Genomic DNA, 19,071 nt, shown 5'->3' on the forward strand with positions numbered 1-19,071 from the left:
TAATGTTAAATTTAACCTAGCTTGGTGAAGGAAACTCCCATCTAATAGGAAGAGGACAAAGAACTTTACTAGTACGATACCAAAAAGCCTAATCACGTTGAAATCCAACATATCATTCTTCATTGAAGCTTTAAACAAATTTTCCACTAGACAAATTAAATCTTTAATTGCCGAAATAGCCCTAGAAACATAAATCTTATCCTAAAATCTAGCATAATTCCTTATATGCCATATCATTCAAATATGAAAATTTATCACAACAAGCTTAATCAATTTAACTAAAGGACTACCATCATTCCGAATAAAAGAAAGAAGATCATCCTTATTAGAAAGATGAGAAGTAAGAAAAATCTGTCGAACCTAACTCCAAATTTGCAAAGCATTAGAATATTCAAAGAATAAATATTGAATAGATTCCTCATGCTTTTCACAAAGCGTACGTATAGAACATAATGCAGACCTTTATTCTGAATATGTTAATCTGTAGGAAGCCGCCCAAGAAAAACTTTCCAAAGTACTAGAGTTTTGGAAGGCAGAATAGATGAAGACCAAATGAGTTTACCCCAACCACAGGGAATTTCTGGTTCTAAGAAAAAATTCCTAGCCGATTTAAGAGTGAAACGAACAGACTCATCTAGAATCAAATTAGGAATATCATGTTCCTCCCTAACCATGATATGATTAAAAAATGAGGCATTTGTTGTAAAGATAAGGGAATATTCCAATCACAACCTGTTCAAAACTAAGAGACTATATCCGGAATGCTAACACCATCAGATAATCCTGCAATATTTGCTAAAGAAGTAATAGAACACAATTTATCATTCCAGAAATTAATAAAAGTACCTGTACCAATAGTCCGAGAAGTATGACCAAGTATAGTAGAATAAAACTGCTTAATTTCAGGCCAAAAAGATGAGGATCTATAAACCATTCGAAACTTGTATTTTGATTTATTATTATTATTATTATTACTAATATTATTAATACTATTCATATTATCAATATGATTAATACTATTAATATTATTAATGCCATTAATATTATTAATGCCATTAATATTATTATTATTATTATTATTATTATAAATATTATGAATATTATTAATATTATGAATATTATTATATTAATATTATTAATTTTATAATGTTAATAGTATGCATACCTACCAACTCTAGTTCGTAGATAATATCTAGCAACTTCAGTTCATAGGTAATACCCACTAACTCTAGGAAATATCACCAATTTTTGTGTGTAGATATTACCTACCAACAGGTAATACTCACCAACTTGAGTTCGTGGCCAACTTGACGTAAGTAATTTTGCATACCTTTCTTTAATTTTTTATTATTCTTTTTATTTGTTCTTATTGTTTACAATTATTATTCACTATTACTATTTTTGAATATTAGTTATGATTATTATTTATATTATAATAATATTTTTAATATTATGTATATAATTACTATGATTAATATTATTAATATTATTAATATTATTAATATTATTAATATTATTAATATTATTAATATTATTAATATTATTAATATTATTATTATTAATATTAATAATATTAATAATATTAATAATATTATTAATATTATTATGATTACTTATATTCTTAATATTGTTAATAAAAATATTTATTTTAATAATAATATTGAATTTACTTATGGATATAGATTTGTAAGTAAAATTTGTGGATAATTTAAAATATACCTACAGATAGAGATTCGTGAGTAATAATCTGTAGGTAATGAAAGAGGTTTGTGGAAAAAGATGTTGGAATCGGAGTACGGAGGATGGAGAAAACAGGAATCAAAGGATAATGATATAAATGTCTTTTCTGATTAGAAATTGCTCTCCTTTAAATTTTTGTAAACTTTTCCACTTTTATTATGTGAAAGACAATATAAAAATAAATTTGTTAAAAAGTTTGCCAAGTATTGATCATAGAATATAATAAAACTTCAATATTCAATGTATTATTATTATTTTGGTATTATTGCAGACTGAATCTATTATCTGGTTGGATGAATTATTAGTTTTTGATCTCTAGCTGACTTATTTTATTTTGATTATATTTTTTTATATTTAACATGTTTTAATTAATTCTTTTAATATGATTTTGATCAAAAATTTAAGATTGTAATTAAAAGTAAGTTCTTAGAAATACTTAAATAAAAAATGGCATTGTAATGTCATTAGCAAATAACACTTTTATAAAATAATAATATAAAAAGAAAAAAATATCAGTTGTCAATTTCGTAATGGGATATGATTATCTAGTACTAATATGTGCGCTTATTGAACTTATACAGCGACTATCAAAAAGTTAGGAGCAGATTCGACACATGAATTCCCGGTTTCAATCATTTCACAATCTTATGATTCAATATCTACCGGTTGTAGTAGTAGCGACTGCATAACATATTTTCCAACAGCCAAATACTCAATAACAACAAAATTAGATGAAAGATAATGATATGCAACATGAATGACAGTAATCATGATCAGTAACACAATTCACCTACTGAAGATTATAATAATAATTAGTTTGTTAAAAACTTTTTAATGACTTGAATTTATTTTTATTAGATGTTTTCTTTGATTTGAATGGATTACATTTGGATATTTTGAACATTTGGAAATAGTATTTTATCATGCTTTTGAATATACGTCCAGGTTTCAATGTTGATGAATATATGTTCAAGTCTGACTGGTTTTCAATTTATCTAGATCTGAAAAAAATATCAATATCTCCAGGTTTGAAAAAAAATACATTACATACAAAATCATTTGTACATAATTTCACCACACAATAACATATGGATTTTTCAGTATGTAATACAATAGTAATTAAATACGGATATTTCTGTATGTAACTGTCTAATGAAATTATATATGAAAATATTTGTATGTAAATCTAACAGATAATTACATACGAATTTGACATTCGTATGTACTTACATACAGATTTTGAATTCGTATGTAATAGCTACATACAACAATTTTACATACAGATTTTTTTTTCTATGTAATCCATATGTAACTATGTTTTACATATGAATTTGGTCTATTACATACAAATTAGTGTTGTATGTAATTCCAATTTTTCTTTTAGTGTTAGTTCAATTGGGACGAGAAAATTTATTATTATATTTGTTTTTGTGATCAAGTTTTTTCTCGTACCATTTTGCCGCTGGTTTGTCTTCTACCATGTTTTCCTTAGCAGACAAGGCTTTGGCCCTTGTAGCAACACACTCCTTTTGTTTGTGTCTTCACTGATGATTCAGGTGATCAGATCGGGCATAAACATTTGTTTGTGTCTATATTTCAATTGTTGCTTGTAGTCAGTCCAAGATTGTAGAAGATTTTCTATCAGTAGTTCCAACATGAATTCATCAGGCAAGATTATGCCCTCTGCTTTGATATCTTCAAGTAACTGGTGGTATTCGTTTATCTGAATTTTGATGTCCTTGCCTTCAATCATATTCCAGCGATTGGTTTTACCAATGCTCTTCAACAAGTTGAGTATTTTGATGTGATGAAAGACCTTTACAAGGGACAACTCGTGCCAGTTAAAGATATTTCGGATGATATGATGAAGATGATGAAGGCAACCCTACCGAGAATAACGAAAACTGTGAAGACAATGAGCCTGTCGAAATTGATAAGTCTTGTATTTTTTTTTTAATTTTGCAATCTAGTGTATCTTTTGGTAGATCGTTTAATACACTGATGTTTTTATGAACGCTCTTGATTTATCTTTTATGCAATCTCTTATTTGTTAGTAGTTTATTTTAAAGCTCTTTAATAATAATTCAACTTTAGTGAGTATTTTGTTTGAAAATGAAGTTTATTGAACTGAGAATAACTTAATCACTAGGTAAGCTTTTATTTATTGCAAACTTATCATAAAAACTCTAAACCGAAGTTTAGTACTCGACAGGGATTCATCTTGACATGAAAACTTCCTTAGTGGACTAGAATTTTAGCATTTGGCAGGGATTCACTTAACGTGAAAACGTCCTTAACTGAGAAGATTTCTTGTATTCAGTAGGGATTCACTTAAGTGTGAAAACTTCCTTAACCGAGAGAAAATTTTATTTCTCGAGATAACTATTATTTCTTGAGACTTGCAAAGAAATATTTCATTGATTAACTTTGTACAATAAACTTTCAAGTAAAGTAATGTTTCTAATGACTAGCATTCGAAATACGTTGTATTTGCTTTTCGCTCAGTTACTCAAGTCAGTATGCTCCATTTCCCAAGTTTTCAGTAACTCCAAATGGTCTTTCCCAATTGGATACGAATTTACCACGTGTTGTATCCTTTCGGGCTTCTGTCCTTATTCTTCATAGTAACATATTTTTATTAAAAGCTCTCGATGCAACCTTAGCATTATATATCCTAGTTGTCCTACTTTTAAATGCTTCCTCCCTTATCCTTTCTTTAGCTCTCAACTCCTTGAGTAAGTCAAGCTCAGTCTTAAGACATTCTTCATTCACTTTTAAATCTCAAAGTTGGTGACGGATTTTCGGTTGTCCAATTTCTACCAGTATCATGGCATCCATCCCATACGTAAGGTTAAAAGGTGTTTCACCAGTTGTTGTCTGAGATGTGCATCTATAGACCCGTAACATTTTCGACAAGTTGTTCGCCCATTGTCCTTTCGAACTTCCTATATGTATCTTCAATTGTATTAATATCGCTTTGTTGGCAGATTTTACTTTCCACTTCCCAATTTCTTTATGGATGCTGATAAGTGCCTAATTTCCATAATATTTCGTATTAAAATATATACACTTATGAGTATTAATTTCTAATTTACATAAAATAATCCCTAATTTTTGAGTTTATACCTTTTTACATTTTTTATGATCTTTAATTGAATAAGAGCATTTTATTCCCAAAATTGGTGTTAATTGAAGTTTTCTAGGGAAGAATAAAGATTTGGACTAAAGAAGAATGATATATGCTAAAAGGAGAAAGCTAGAAGGCCTAGAACGCACAAAAGAGAGAGAAAATTCCAACTTAACAGCGAGAATGCGTCAGATTAATTTGCCTAATTTGATGTTTTAATGAAAAAGCCCAAAGCACAACACAGGAAGTCACCTAACCCTAGAAAATAGGTTAAATAGAGGGTTATAGGCACAACCCTAAGGTGTCAGATTGAGAGGTAAACACCATTGAGTGAATTGTAACCAATTGGGAGAACAGAAGGTGTTAAAAGTATGCATGGCTAATTTTACGCTTTGTGATGTGAGTTGATTTTAAGAGTTTTCATTTAGGTGACACTTTACTTTTAGGATTGAGATTTTTAAGCATTTATGAGTGAAAACCTTAGGAAAATTCCCACTAGACATTCATTTAACCAAGTGGTTAAGTAGATGTGAAGGTGCATTTCTCAAAGGCAAAAGAAAAAGACAATGATAAGATGAAATGATGCCAAAGTAGGTGCGGAATTAAGCATGGAAAGCAAGAATAAAGGGCAATAGTCGAATAGACATATGAACACCAAACAAGAACATATTATGATAGTAAAATGGAATTACAATGGAAGGAAAAGATGAAGGAATAAGGAAGCTTATGAGAATGGATTTGAGAATGGTAGCACGCCACTTGGAGGATGAATTTACTCCAAGATAAGTGTTGGGAAGCCGCCACTTGAGATCTCTCAAAACTTACAAGATAAGACTAAAGACTAAGAGGAATAAGCCTCACTAATCATCACACACAAAGTTGTGCAGAGTAACTTTTCTTATATTAAATTCAACTTGTTAAATACAAAGGGGGAGGTCTCCTATTTATAAGAGGAGGAGCCTTGGAGAACAAGTAGTGAGGGTAGGAAAGGAAGAGTAAAAGTGGTGCGGCCTAGGTCATTGACTGTGGCATAAGTTTCGACTTCCTATGAGTAGGGAATCTATCCTTCCTCAAGGGGAGCCAAACCCAATCCCCGGGTTCAAAGATCAATGCCTTGCACCCTTTGTTGGTATGCTCAACATTCTTGCCTACCTTCCTTTCAATTTGTAGCTTGATGTGGTGGTGCAAGTCTTTAATAAAAGAAGCTTTTTCAAAACCATCTTTGCACAACACCTCATCAAGTATAGGAATAGGAAGGAGGTTAAGGGGTATGAGGGGATTGAACCCATACACAACCTCAAAACGGGTGTGGGAGGTAGTAGAATTTACTACTCTATTATAGGCAAACTCAATATGAGGTAGTAAATTTTCCCACACCCTTGGGTTCCCAGAAATAAGGCACCTCAACATTTGACCCAAAGTTCTATTAACCACTTTTGTTTGACCATCAGTTTGGGGATGGCAAGTAGTAGAAAAAAAGAGTCTAGTTCCATATTTTCCCCACAACGTCCTCCAGAAGTGACTTAAGAACTTCGAATCTCTGTCTGATACATTACTTCTATGAAGCCCATGCAAACGAACGACTTCCTTGAAGAAGAGATTTGCAATAAAACAAGCATCATCTACTTTGTGGCATGGAATAAAGTGAGCCATTTTAGAAAATCAGTTCATTACCACAAAGATAGAATCCATACCCTTGGATGTCTTGGGAAGACCTAAAATAAAATCCATGGAGATGTCTACCCAAGGCATAGTCGGGATGGGAAGAGGGGTATATAAGCCATGGGGTTGCAGTTTAGACTTAGCCTTCCTACATGCTATGCATTTGCCACAGAAGAGATGTATGGGTTTGCGTATGTGGGGCCAAAAGAAATGCTCATGCAATGTGTCTAAAGTCTTAGCTACCCCAAAGTGTCCCATAAGACCATCCTCATGTGCCTCTCTAACAAGAGATTGTCGTAAAGACCCTTGGGAAACACAAAGTCTTTTCCCTTTGAAAAGGAAACCATCATGTATGAAAAAGTCTTTGTGTCCTCCTTTTGAGCACTCTTGATAGATGAGAGAGAAATCAAGGTCATCTTTATAGATTTCCTTTATGTGATCAAAACCTAAGTATTGAACATCCAAAACATTTAGCAAGGTATACCTTCTTAAAAGAGCATTCGCAACCACATCTTTTTTACCTTGTTTATGTTTGATCACATAAGGAAATTGCTCAATGAACTCCACCCACTTAGCATGTCTCTTATTGAGATTGTTTTGGCCTTTCACATATTTAAGGGATTCATGATCACTATGTATCACAAACTCCTTTGGAAAAAGGTAGTGTTGTCAATTTTGCAAGGCTCTAACAAGAGCATAAAGTTCTTTATCATAAGTGGAGTAGTTGAGATGACTCCCTTTGAGTTTCTCACTAAAATAAGCTTTGGGGTGACCCTCTTGAAGGAGGACAGTCTCAATGCCTATATTTGAGGCATCACATTCTATTTCAAATGTCTTAGAAAAGTTAGGGAGTGCTGAAATGGGGGCTTTAGTCAATTTATCTTTCAAAGTTTCAAAAGCTTTGAGTTGGTCTTGTTCCCATTTAAACACCACATCCTTCTTTACTATGGCATTTAGAGGTGCGGCAATGGTACTAAAGTCTTTCACAAACCACTTATAAAAACTAGCAAGTCCATGAAAACTTAATACCTCACTAACATTGGTGGGTGTTGGACAATGTCTAATTGCTGCAACGTTTTCCTTTATCTACATGCACCCCTTTAGAACTCACTACAAACCCTAGGAAGTCTATATGATCTATTGGAAACACACACTTAGCAAAATTAGCATACAATTTCTCCTTCCTAAGGGTTTCCAATACTTGCCTAACATGATCCTCTAAAGACAAGTTATAGATAAGAATGTCATCAAAGTAGACCACTACACACTTGCCAATGAAAGGCCTTAAAACATGGTGCATGAGTCTCATGAAGGTACTTGGAGCATTGGTCAAGTCAAAAGGCATGACTAACCACTTATATAAACCAAACTTGGTCTTAAAGGAGGTTTTCGATTAATCTCCCGGTGTAATCCGGATTTGGTTATAACCACTCTTAAGATCAATTTTTGTAAATATTTGAGACCCATGTAACTTATCCAACAAGTAATCTAATCTAGGAATGGGATGCCTATACTTAATCGTTATGTTGTTTATGGCACGACAATCCGTACACATCCTCCAACTCCCATCCTTTTTAGGGACAAGAATTAAAGACATACCACAAAGACTCATACTATCTTGCACTCACCCCTTAGCTATTAATCCCTCTACTTGTTGTTGAATTTCTTTGGCCTCGGTTGGATTGGTCCTATATGTAGGCCTATTTGGTAAAGAAGCACCGGGAATGAAGTCTATTTGGTGCTCAATGCCCCTTAGAGGAGGTAATTCTTTTGGGGGATCTTGAAAAACATCGTCAAATTCCTTTACCAAATTTTCCAAACATGTAGGACTATCTACCGTCGACTCACTCGTAAGGGTCCTAGGGAAAGCTATGAAGATATTCTTTTGGGAAAGCATTACCTTTTTTACCTCGTGAGGTGAGATGAGAAGGCTTCTCTTAAAATTCTTTTTATCTTTTTCTTTCTCTCTCTTTTCTTTCATTTTAAGTTGGTCCTCATGGACTTCCTTTGGTGGGAGAGATTTTAGTGTGACCTTATGCCCATGGAAGGTGAAAATTTTTTTCTTGGTAAGGCCATCATGAAGAGTTTTCCTATCATATTGCCATGATCTACCTAAAAGAATATGAGTAGCTTCCATAAGGACAACATCACACAAGACCTCATCCTTGTATTTGCCAATATAAAAGGCTATGAAAACTTGCTTATTTACTATGATTTCCTCCTCCTCACTTAACAATTGAAGTTTATAGGGCTTGGCATGAGAGATGGTAGGAAATCCAAGTTTATCTACCACTCTTGTGCTTGCCACATTTGCACAACTCCCCCCATCCACAAGCAAGGAATACAACTTATCACTAATGTGGCACCTAGTGTGGAAAATATTTTCTCTTTGACTTTCATCAAAGGGCTTTAAAACTTGTCCTAGCATGCACATCACTACTAATAAGTCACCTTCACATGAACTCTCACTCTCTTCCTCACTTGGGGATCTAGAATGGTTAGGAGACCTAGATCTTTGGGAACTATGGTCACTTAGGACTACCCCTTCATGCATCATCATATTGCGTTTGGAAGGACAATTAGAAGCAAGTGACCAAAACCTAAACATTTAAAGCATTTTCTACTTGAGGTTTTGGTAGGGGATTTAGGTGTTGAAGTGGAGGGTTTAGAATCCCTAGGTTTGTTAGTGGAGTCCTTTACAAAATTGGAGGGAAAAATTGAAGAAGACTTGTTTTTGTTTTTCTAAGATGAGTGGTAAAAGCCATCATTATGAGAATTTTTTAAAGAGGTTTTCTTTGAAATTTGGGATTCTACCTTAATGGCAAGATGAACCAACTTTTCTAAAGAGGATTACTCATAGAGTTCTACCACATCTTGGATGTCCCTTCTCAAGCCACTTACAAATCTAGCCATTTTGGACTCCTCACTTTCATGCATGTCAATTTTAGTTAATGTTGTTTCAAGTTCTTTAAATTAATCATCCACACTTTGGTGTTTCTTGTTAAAGCCGTTGGAGCTTCAACAAGAGCTCTTTCCCATAATGTGGAGGAACAAATCTAGCACGCATGCATAAGTTCAAATCATCCCAAGAGACCACGACTGGCCTCTTATTAAGTCCAATGTCCATTACAGTTTTGTGTCACCATTGCATGGCATAGTATACAAATTTTAAGGAGGCTAACTTGACTTTTTGGTCTTCTTGGACCTCATGTACATTAAAGATTTGTTCAACTTTAGCCTCCCATCCTAGGTAAATATTGGGATCACCTTCCCCACTCAAACTAGGAATATTTACAAAAGGCAAAGAAGGTTTTGCAACATGTTGGCGCCTATCATCAAAGTGATACAATCTCCATTCGTCCTCTTCTTCTTGGCTAACATATTGTTGATAACTTCTTGATTCACGCCTTTGAGTCCATCTTCTTCCTCTTTGAGTTCTATCATAGGTCGATTCTAGCCTTTAGAGTCTCTCATCCACTAGTCTCATCTCTTCATCCTTTTGTGCTAAGGATCTTTTGGTCGCCGCCAATTCACCCATAAGGAATGCCTTTGGGGAGATTGGGGTTTAGAAGATTCTCCTGAAGAAATATGAGTCATAAAAAAAAGTGACAAACAATTAGAGAAATAGAATTTAGTAAGAAAAACACTCTCCAAGTTGCGCCACTTATGGAAAGATCACTCAAAGCACTCAAAGAAAAAATATTCCTCTCTTAGCAAAGGTCTTTCTTACGGATGAGAAACTCTCAAATGAAAAAGGTCAAAGCGTTCAACACTTGCTCAAGGAAAATCACCACAAAACTTAAGGAAAAGAAATACAAGACAAACAAGAAAAGCTAAACCAAAATATTGAGAAAGAGATTAAGGCAAAACTTGAAAAGGAAGACAAGCAAGAAAAAAGGCACACAAAATGATTGTAAGATACTTACTAAACTTTCAACAATGAAACTTTTTCTTTAGAAATTGCTAAAGCAAAAGGATAAAAAATTCCACAATGGTTGAAATCAATTTGCCGAATCCCTATTTGGAAAATGTTTTTCTTTGGTAAGTGGTTCCCAAAGTTGCGTTTTCATTTCTCTTTGCTGTTTTTGTTTTTACTAGTTTTGAATTATGGAAATGAAATTTCCATAGTGTGCATCATGCATATTTTCCAAGAACTTTCAATTTTCACACAAAAAGTTTGGGATTCAATATAATTGAACACTTGAATTCAATATAATTGAACACTTGAAATCTTTTGTTTGGAACTTGAAATCTACTTCTACTAAAACAAGTTTCTAATTACTTTTCAATCTTTCAAAATTAAAAACAAAGTAAGTAGAATCAAAATAAGGACTCCTAAAACACTAATGAACATATGACTCAAAGCAAAAGGAAAGATCAATAAAAGACATAAAGAGAAACATATCCAAAACCGAAATAAGGCTATGGAATATAAAATGGCCAAAAGAAAAAATTCGCAAGAAATAAAGGGCTGGAAAATAAAACGCAAGAAAATAAAGACAAGAATTTAAAGGTACTTGAATTTAAAGACAAGAAATTAAAGGTACTTGAATTTAAAGACAAGAATTAAAGGTACTTGAATGTGAAGAAAATATAAAGTGCCTAATCAACTCAAGGAAATTAAGCATAAAACAACTTTGCTTTGAATACCACATGATATGAGTTGATTTTAAGAGTTTTCATTTAGGGACACTTTACTTTTAGGATTGAGATTTTTAAGCATTTATGAGTGAAAACCTTAGGAAAATTCCCACTGGACATTAACTTAACCAAGTGGTTAAGTAGATGTGAAGGTGCATTTCTCAAAGACAAAAGGAAAAGACAATGATAAGATGAAATGATGCCAAAGTAGGTGCAGAATTAAGCATGGAAAGCAAGAATAAAGGACAATAGCCAAATAGACATATGAACACCAAACAAGAACATATTATGATAGTAAAATGGAAGGAAAAGATGAAGGAATAAGGAAGCTTATGAGAATGTATATGAGAATGGTAGCACGCTACTTGGAGGATGAATTTACTCCAAGGTAAGTGTTGGGAAGACGCCACTTGAGAGCTCTCAAACCTCACAAGATAAGACTAAAGACTAAGAGGAACAAGCCTCACTAATCATCACACACAAAATTGTGCAGAGTAACTTTTCTTCTATTCAATTCAACTTGTGAAATACAAAGGGGAGGTGTCCTGCTTATTAGAGGAGGAGCCTCGGAGAACAAGTAGTGAGGGTAGGAAGGGAAGAGTAAAAGTGGTGCGGCCTAGGTCATTGGCTATGGTCAATGCCGCACCATAATCCAAAAGTTTTAGAAGCTAGGTTAAGCTTCCTTCCTTACAAGGCTTCATGAGCTAAAAAAACTAGGCACACCCCCCAATTTGTGCTAAAAGACACCTACTCTGCTGAAATTACCAATAGGGAAACCAACTAATGCTCAGCACTCAAAGTCTGTGCGTTGCTCCTAGTAATCCTCTTAGGTATGGTGGGTGTTGAGGTCATGGCTGGAGAATCTTCCCCGGGCCCTAGGTCTTGGGTTATGCTCCTAGTTTTCCTCGTCAGAGGTTGGGCCTGTTCAGTAGGCGCCCTCTCTCCTAGGTCCTCATCACTTTGGGATTTAGAGTAATATGTTCAAACCCTAATGTATTGAGGTGATATTTAGTTATGATATAATATTTTGTTCTTGATTGATTATTGGTATTGTTGTTTTTCTTTTAAATATTTGTGACAAGTTTGAGGATCGTAAATCTGACTGGGAAGTATTTTTAAGGTTATGACCTAAACAACAATACTTGAAATGTTAATTGCTATTAATGTCTAAGCTTGATTCTAAGTTGTTCTTATAATTATGCGAGGGATCGATATTTAGGAAACATTCTTAAGAATTTTATTTGCGAGGAATCGATATGAATGACTTTTATACGGGCATCAATTTCAATCAAAGAACATAATGTTAACATGCTAATCAAAATACATAAAAGTGTGATAGATGAAACCTAATTCCTATTTTTCCAACTTGAAGCAACCATTTCTTTGTCTATTTTTTTACTAATCATCGTCAACACAAGCATGCTGAACACACTTTTAATTGTTCTGTTTTATAATTAGCGATTATTGTACATGATATTTCACTGTTCCTTATGGGATCAATATCCGTCCTTAGGGACAAATTATTACTTCGGACAACGCGGTGCACTAGCTGTAGAAAGTCATCAAGTTTTTGGCATGTTGTCGGGGAACATGTTTGAGTTGTTGAGTATAGTTTCCTAAATATTGTGAATATTGTAATTGTTTTGATTTGTTTTTATATTTTTTTATTTTATTTTATTACATATTTTATTTTATTTTAATTTGTAGATCTGCTGTTTTAAAAAGAAAGTTTTATTTTTTTTTAATATTTTTTTCTTTACAGTATTTATTTTATTTTGTTTTTGTTTTTGTTTTTATTATATTTTGATTATGATTTTGATTTCTTTTTTATTTTTATAGTATTTTGATTTTGTTATATTTTATTTTATTTTATTTTAGTTTAGTTTTTATTTTTACGTAAGTTTACGTAGTTATCTTTAAATTATTTTAGTTAGTTGTTTACAGTTATAATTTTCTGTTTTATTTTGTTTTAGTTTTATTTTATTTTTTTTCTCTTCACTCGTAGTATTTATTTGTTATTTTAAGTACGTTATTATATTGTATTTTTAAGTTTTTCTTTATTTTTATTTTATATTTATTATTTATTCATTTTACGTAAGTTTTTATTTTATTCATATTTTTTTCTGAGTATTTTTGTTATTTTTTTTTCTTAGCGTCATTTTAGTGTTTTTTTTGTTTTGTTTTATTTTTAAGTTTTAATTTGTAGTTTAGGCAGTTATTAATTTTATTTTAGTTAGTTATTTAAATATTTGTTTATTTTTATTTTATTTAAAATATATATATATATATATATAATATAAAATACAAATTTTCGGTTACTACTTGTGAATTTTTCTTGCTAACCCTTGCATTAGCTGCTTTTATATGATATTGAGAGGTCGGATTCCAAAAGACCAATTGCTATTTGAAGCAGAAATTGAGAAGGTAGCTAGAAGAAACCGAAAAATTAAAGGAGAAAGAGAAGCAAGAAGATAATAGAGAGGACTCTACAACAACTTCTTCTTTTTCTATTCATATTTTTCACGAGGAGAACAACATGGCCGAGGAGGAAGCACAACCTCCTAGAAGGACTCTTGGAGACTACGCCATATATCAAGGGCCTAGACATTTTACTAGCATGGCAATACCTGCTACTAATAGGGCCTTGGAGATGAAGCCATTGTTCCTCACCCTCATTAGTACCAATCAATTCATATTGATGGACCATGAGCATCCCCACACACACTTGGCTACATTTTATGAATTTGTGGGAACTATGGGTGGTGATTTGGAGAGTGTGTATATGTGTTTATTTCCGTTTTCTTTGGCAGGGAAAGCAAAGGAGTGGCTTAAATCACATATAAATCAGAGCCTAACTAGATGGAAGGATGTGGAGGAAAAATTTCTACAGAGATTTTTTCCCATTTCTTGTTACATTAAAGCTAAGTTTGAAATTTCTATGTTCAGACAAGGAGCAAAGGAATCTTTCTGTGAGACATGGGAGAGATTCAAGATGATGTTGAGAAAATGCCCAAATCATGGGTTTGAAGAAATTGCTCAACTGAGCATATTTATTAATGATCTTAGGTCTGATACAAAGATGCTCCTAAATGTCGCAGCTGGTGGCACAATGATGGTCGTTGATGTAGAACAAGCAACGAGAATTATTGATGCTTTGGCCACAACTGATTATCAAGCTTACCATGACAGACATGGTCATCAAAAGAGAGGATTATTGGAGTTTAATATTGCAAATGCATTGCTGGCTCAAAATAAGATTTTGACATAGCAGATTGAGCAACTGACCGTACAGATGGCCAAACTACCCCAAAAGTTGCAGGCGGTCACTCGTTCCAAAGTCAAAATATACCTATCAGGTGTGATTTTTGTTGAAGTGATCATATGGTCACTGTTCTTATCAGTCCAACTCACCATATTTTTTTGAAACTCCACTCTCTACAACTTCATATTTTTCTCCCTCTTTTCTACTTTCTCCTTTTTCTTCCTCAACCTTCACCATCTTATCATCTCCCTCTTTTATTTTTTTATCACTCTCAGTAGTGATTTTATTACAATGCTCCTTAGGGTTGGTTGTGGTGTTGGTTGCGAATTGGCCAATTGGTCCCTCTGCAATTTGTGCAATTTGTTTGGTCATCTGTCCCAGCTGGATCTCAATACTCCTAATCGTGGCCATGCTATTTTCCTGCGAGCTAACAATCTTTGATAAAGCATCTTCAACTTTACTCATTTTTTCAGAGATGGATGGATATTGATGTTGTTGTTGGAAAGGTCCTTGCTTGTTGGATAAACTATAGTCTTGTTTTCACTCTAAATTTTGATTTTGATTATTTTTCCAACCTGGAGAATAATTGTTGGAAAAACCACCTTGCCTTCCTTGATTGCCCATATAATTTACCTTAGCTTCAGGTGAGTTTGATTGATAAGAACAGTGACCATTAGGATGATCACCTCCAAAAAAATCACACCTGATAGGTATATTTTGACTTTGGGACGAGTGAACCGCCTACAACTTTTGGGGTAGTTTGGCCATTTGTAAGGTCAGTTGCTCAATCTCCTGTGTCAGAATCTTATTTTGAGCTAGCAATGCATCAACAGTATTCAATTCAAATAATCCTCTCTTTTGATGACCTTTTCTGTCATTCTGAGCTTGATAATCAATTGTGGCCAAAGCATCAATAATTCTCGTTGCTTGTTCTACATCAACAACCACCATTGTGCCACCAGCTGCGACATCTAAGAGCATCTTCGTATCAGACCTGAGACCATTAATAAATATATTTAGTTGAGAAATTTCTTCAAACTCATGATTTGGGCATTTTCTCAACATCATCTTGAATATCTCCCATGTTTAACAGAAAGATTCCTCTGCTCCTTGTCTGAACATAGAAATTTCAGATTTAGCTTTAATGTAACGAGAAATTGGAAAAAAATCTCTGTAGAGATTTTCCTCCACATCCTTCCATTTGGTTAGGCTCTGATTAGGATGTGATTTAAGTCACTCTTTCCCTGCCAAAGAAAAGGGAAATAAACTCATATACACACTCTCCAAATCACCTGGCTAAAAACCCATAGTTTCCACCAATTCATAAAATGTAGCCAAGTGTGTATGGGGATCCTCATGACACATCGTTGTGAACTGATTGGTACTAATAAGGGTGAGGAACTCTGACTTCATCTCCAAGGCTTTATTAGTAGCAGGTATTGCAATGCTAGAAAAGTATTTAGGTCTTTGATGTATGGCATTGTCTCCAAAAGTCCTCCTAGGAAGTGGTGCTTCCTCCTCCGCCTTGTTGTTCTCCTCCTGAAAAATATGAATAGAAAAAGAAGTTGTTGAAGAGTCCTCTCTATTATCTTTTTGCTTCTCTTTCACCTTTAATTTTCGGTTTCTTCTAGCTACCTTCTCAATTTCGGCTTCAAATAGCAATTGGTCTTTTGGAATTCTACCTCTCAATATCGTATAAAAGCAGCTAATGCAAGGGTTAGCAAGAAAAATTCACAAGAAGTAACCGAAAATTTGTATTTTATATTTTGTTGGTTTTATTTCAAAAATTTAAAAATAAACAGAAATTTAAATAACTAACTAAAATAAAATTAACAACTGCCTAAAATACAAACTAAAACTTAGAAATAAAATAAAACAAAAACAAAATGTAATAAAACACTAAAATGACGCTAAGAAAAAAAAATAACAAAAATATTCAGAAAAGAATATGAATAAAATTAAAACTTACGTAAAATATAAACTAAAGACAAGATAAAAGAAAACAATAAAAACAAAGAAAATGAATAAATAAATAAAATATAAAAAAAAAACTTTAAAATACAATATACTAACGTACTTAAAATAACTTAAAATAACAAGTGAATAGTAGGAGTAAAATAAAAAAATAAAATAAAAACTAAAACAAAATAAAACAGAAAATTATAATTGTAAACAACTAACTAAAATAATTTTAAGATAACGACGTAAACTTACGTAAAAATAAAAACTAAAAAAAGATAAAATAAAATATAACATAACAAAACAAAAACAATATCAAAATCAAAATAAAATAAAAATAAAAACAAAAACAAAAACAAAATAAAACAAATACTGTAAAGAAAAAAAAAACTTTCTTTTTAAAACAACAGATCTACAAATTAAAATCAAATCAAATCAAATCTTTAATAAAATAAAATAAAAAATAAATAAAAATAATAATAAAATAAAATATTTACAATATTTAGGACACTATAATCAAGAACTCAAACCTGTTCCCCGACAACGACGCCAAACACTTGATGACTTTCTACAACATGTGCACCGCGTTGTCAGAAGTAATAATTTATCCCTAAGGACGGATATCAATCCCACGAGGAACAGTGAATTATCATGTACAATAATCACTAAATATAAAACAGAACAATTAAAAGTGTGTTGAGAGTGGTTGTGTTTAGGGTTATGACCTAAACAACAATACCTAACACCAACACAACCATTCTTAACACACTTTTAATTGTTTTATATTTAGCGATTATTGTACTTGATAATTCATTGTTCCTTGTGGGATCGATATCCGTCCTTAGGGAAAAATTATTACTTCTGACATCGTGGTGCACTTGCCTTAGAAAGTCATCAGATGCTCAACTGAGTTGGTGGTATGTTTGATTCCCAAATTAACATAGAATTTCGCTAGATTTTGTCAACAAATTACTTTCCATTGTGGGTTATTATGGTTTTCGGTATTCCAAAATGGTAGATTATATTTATCCATACAAAATTCCTACTTGTACCTCATGCGGGGGAAGATGTTTGAAGTTCCTAAACTCTTGACATTTATTGAAGTTTTGAACAAAAATCTTGCAGTCCTCTTGAATTGTCAGCCAATAATACCCTTCTCTCAAGATTCGTGTTCTCATGGCCCGGGCACCCGAATGATGTCCACATATACCTTCATGTAATTGCCAAAGAACATAATCACCTTGTTCCTGCGTCACACATTTGAATACTGGTATCGAATAAGTCTTTGCCAATAATAGTATAACTAGCAGCTTTCTTAACCAAATTGAGCTCTCCCACTTCTCCTTTCTCTTGTGCCAATATGAATCTCTTAATTAATACCATACAGTCTTCTACATTTACTAACAACACTAGGCATTCATTAACGATTATGGTTAGAAAATGCAATGTTTGTTTGGTAACAAAATTATGATGTGTTTGTTTCTTGCAACTTGCTAACTTAGATAAAGAATCATCCTTGGTATTCTTCTCTCTCGGGATGTGCTCTATCTTGTCCATGCCAAATTGTTGCATAATATTTTTGACTTTACGGTAATATTGCATTAATAAATTATCTTTCACCTGATATTCTCCTTTAATATGTCACACCATCAACTTTGAGTCGGTTTTGCATAACAACCTTATTGCTCTCATATCTCAGGCTAACATTAACCCCGCTATCAACACTTCGTATTTGGCTTGATTATTTGATGTTTGGAACTGAAATATCAAAGCTTGTTCCACTCTAAATCCTTCCGGTCCTTCCAACACAACTCCAGCTCCACTGCCTTTTTTATTTGATGACCCATCAACATACAAGATCCACATTTGTTCTTCTGGAAACTTTTCCTCCAAGAGTTCTACCACAAAATCTGCAAAACATTGCACTTTTATTTGCCCTTGTGGTTCATATTTTATGTCAAATTCTAATAATTCTATTGACCATGACACCATTCTTCCAACCAGCTTGAACTTCGTTAGGAATTTTGATATCGGACAATCAGATCTAACAACAACTTGACGACTTTGAAAGTATGGCCGAAGTCTTCTTGCTACATAAACAAGTGTTAACGCCACCTTCTCCACCAATTAATATCTTGTCTTTGCGTTTTACAAGGGTTTGCTCACAAAATATACCGGTTTTTGCTCTGAAAATTCTGCTAAGTAAACAATTATCTCTATTTCTTTCTTTGGCTTCGTGAGTACAGGCAGCATATTAAGAAAATTTGTTAGTTTTGAAAAAGCTTGCTCGCATTGATCACTCCAATTGAAAGACTCGATATTTATCAGTTTAGTGTTCTCGACTAATGTAGGAAAAAATCTAGATAAGCCCATGAGCTTTCCGATAAGCCTTTGCACCTTCTTTAGGTTTCTCGGAATTTTCATTTGTACAATAGCCTAACACTTATCATGATTTGCTTTTAACCATCTATTTGTCTACATAAACCCTAAGAACTTCCTTCCTTTAACTCCAAAAACAAACTTCTCGGGATTTAACTGTTAGAAAATTATGTAAATTAATTTTATAATGTGACTTATGTGAAATAGATTTTGAGGTTTGGGCCTGAATGTGATTTAATAAAATAAAAGGCCCATTGGTTAATGTGAGGAGTTTGGGAAAGAATAGAAATGGGTTTTGTCT

The 19,071-nt window shown here is 33.0% G+C and overlaps 1 non-coding gene and 1 pseudogene across 1 annotated transcript; one reads left to right on the forward strand and one right to left on the reverse strand.

The window, feature by feature from the left end:
- Positions 1-14,088: 14,088 nt before the first annotated feature.
- On the reverse strand, positions 14,089-14,194 carry LOC137812052 (small nucleolar RNA R71; annotated as a pseudogene).
- A 1,274-nt stretch (positions 14,195-15,468) lies between these two features.
- On the forward strand, positions 15,469-15,573 carry LOC137812079 (small nucleolar RNA R71). Its single transcript, XR_011081229.1, has one exon. It is a non-coding gene; the product is annotated as a small nucleolar RNA R71 (small nucleolar RNA).
- The last annotated feature ends 3,498 nt before the right edge of the window (positions 15,574-19,071 follow it).

This window comes from Phaseolus vulgaris, chromosome 11 (genome assembly GCF_000499845.2).
Source record: "Phaseolus vulgaris cultivar G19833 chromosome 11, P. vulgaris v2.0, whole genome shotgun sequence".
Lineage (NCBI taxonomy): Eukaryota > Viridiplantae > Streptophyta > Magnoliopsida > Fabales > Fabaceae > Phaseolus > Phaseolus vulgaris.